This window comes from Hipposideros armiger, unplaced genomic scaffold, assembly GCF_001890085.2.
Source record: "Hipposideros armiger isolate ML-2016 unplaced genomic scaffold, ASM189008v1 scaffold_977, whole genome shotgun sequence".
NCBI lineage: Eukaryota > Metazoa > Chordata > Mammalia > Chiroptera > Hipposideridae > Hipposideros > Hipposideros armiger.
This window is the reverse complement of record NW_017732327.1, coordinates 25066-27850: the sequence shown is the minus strand read 5'-3', so window position 1 is coordinate 27850 and position 2785 is coordinate 25066.

Sequence of the window (2785 nt, the reverse complement as noted above, 5' to 3'; positions counted from 1 at the left end):
TGACATTAATAATATCATACTACATTCTGTAAATGTTCCTCTTACTCATTTTCAAAGGGAGCTGTGGTCTTTATCAGAGTATGCACTGATGTAAGATAAATAAGCAAAATTTAGGGGATGATTAGAGAGATTCTAATTGCTATGGTGATGTACTCATCAGAGAGGGGGCATATGGGATTTAAGTAATAAGTATAGTTTTGGTCTAAGCTTTTCTCACATCGGTTCCAGTGGCATCGATAAGACTATGAAACGATCCTGTTCATCTTGTTACTGAGTTGTTTCCTCAATAACTACATAGAACATATAGATTTACAATAAATGGCAGAGTACTCACCCAGTCTCCCTGAACCATGAAGTGAGGGCCATCAGGATAAGGAAACTCAAGTGGAAACCCCTGAGTCATTTCCTTCCTATCATAATGATTACTCAAAAGATATAGCACGTGCTGTTAGAGATCAGAGAGATTGGGATCACGACTAAAACACCGGATCATGCAGGTATATGATTTTCTCATATGTATATTTAAATACTATATTTATACTTAAAGGAGACAGATGTTTTCTGGAGAGTAATATTGACTATTGAAAACTTAATAATGTGATGAATCCAATTTCAGCTGTGTCTCTGATTTGTTATCTTTATTGGAGGAAACCAACACAATCAGGTTGTCAAGTTCCTACCCAGGTACCAACTCTGCTTCCCAGTCTCCTCTGGGCTGAAATGGGCTCAGCCAATTTATTTGGCTCTTGCTCAACTACTTGGAGCAAGAAAAAGCGGACTTGCTCTATGAGGACAGTCTTTATTTTCCCCAGGAATTCTCCAGGGCTGAGTTTTTAGAATCCGCCATGTTCTGCTCCTAATTACTCCTCCAACTCACACACCACAGTCTCTTTATAACACCCCCTGCACTCTCATCTGGCCCGCAGGAGAAAACAGCTGATAATAGTTCTCTACTTGTACTGAGTGGCACATGCTACTTGACAGGCCCTAACACCCTTTTACAAGGATAGGTGAATATAATGGTGTTGGAGTTGTGATTAAAGGAAAGTAGTTTTGTTTTGCCTCTGTACTCCTAAAATCCATGTGGTATAAATAATAATAATAATAATAATAATAATAATAATAATAAAATTAAAAAAAAATCAGTCTGGTCTTTGTTCTGAGTTTCTGGGAGGGAATCTCAAACCTTTGTACTTTCCTAAGTAATAGGGTGCCTTTGCTATACATGGTAGACCCTGAAAGTTTATGCTAATGAGGTGACTCTTGGTGGGACTCTTGATATTTATGCCAAAGAGATGAGTCAGGATAGGGGCAGGTCATGTCACAAAGACCAACCATGTGATTAGAAGGTTGGGGCTTTGAGCCACGTGATATCAGTTTGACCTCCCCACCTCTAGGGAGACAGAGTGGGGGCTAGAGATAGAGTTCAAACACATGGTCAGTGATTAAATCAAGCATATCTGGGCATGAAACCTCAATAAAAACTGGACATTGGAGTTTGGTGCTGCTCCCTGAGGGTTTACACAGCAATGTATTCTGATTGCACAGGGGAAGAACGTGGAAGCTCTGTTCAGGACCCTCCCAAACCCACTCTTTATGTTTCTTCCTTCAGGCTGGTCCTCAATTGTATTCTTCTTTTGTTTTTGTTTTTGTTTTATAAACTGTAATTATATCAAGAGCATTTTCTTGGGTTCTGGCATTGTTCTAGTGAACTATAGAAGCTGATGAGGGTTGTGGGAACCTCCAATATTTTCAGTCACTTGGTCAGAAGTGCAGGTGGTCAGGGGACCCCTGACCTTGCCTCTGGTAACTGGAGTGAGAACAGCCTCATTGGAAACCTTTCTCTTTAACCTGTGGAGTCAGATATTAATCCTTGGTGATTAGTGTCAGAATTGAAATGCATTGCAGTATTTTGTTCATCCATCCAAAGTTTTAACCAAATAAAAAGTAAATGGTTTTCCCTGCTTCATACAGAAAACAGTTGTGTTGTGATTAATGTAATGTCAAGTAGTCTCTGTGCTATTTAATTTAGTTGGTTCTAATGCCATCCAATAAGAATAAGAGTTTATTCCTTTATGCAACTGTTAGTTTTATGATATTCTAATAGTCACATACTACAAATGAGGTAGCAAAACATCTTGTAAATGTATCACCATCATGAATTTTTCTTCTTATCATTTTAACTCCAGTGACTAACATCATATTTAGCATATAGTATGTGAGGACTCAAATACTCGTCAAATGTTGAAGGTTGGTAGAATAAGGAAGTTTGTTATTCTGAGACTATTCTGTTCTAATTGACAAAATCAGTTTAGAAAACATGCTCTACCAATAAAGTACAACTAAAACCACCACTTATTTCATAGAACTTCTCTTTCATGACTGACTTAGAATAGATATAAAATAGGAGCAGGTAAATATCTATATTGTCAACCAGAGCTTCCCCAATAAGATGCCACAAATATGTTGTTACAGGGTCACCTCTCTTTAGGAGTCACCACAAACCTCTGACAGTTTTCTCTAGCTTTATCAGAAGCTTCACAGAGGGAAGTTCAAGCAGATTTTGCCACACACATTATCTGTAAAGAGCAAATATGAGGAAACCAGAGCCTACCACTTTGGTGCATGGCCAGAGAGGCTGTATGAACTAGACACCTACCTCATCAATCAACTTCAGATGTCCCCAGGCTCCTCATGAGCAAGGAGTCTATGCTGCTGCCAGAGAGGATATTGCAGGTCCAAAAAACATGGTGCTTTATTCAACTGACTGGCAACAGGATTGAGG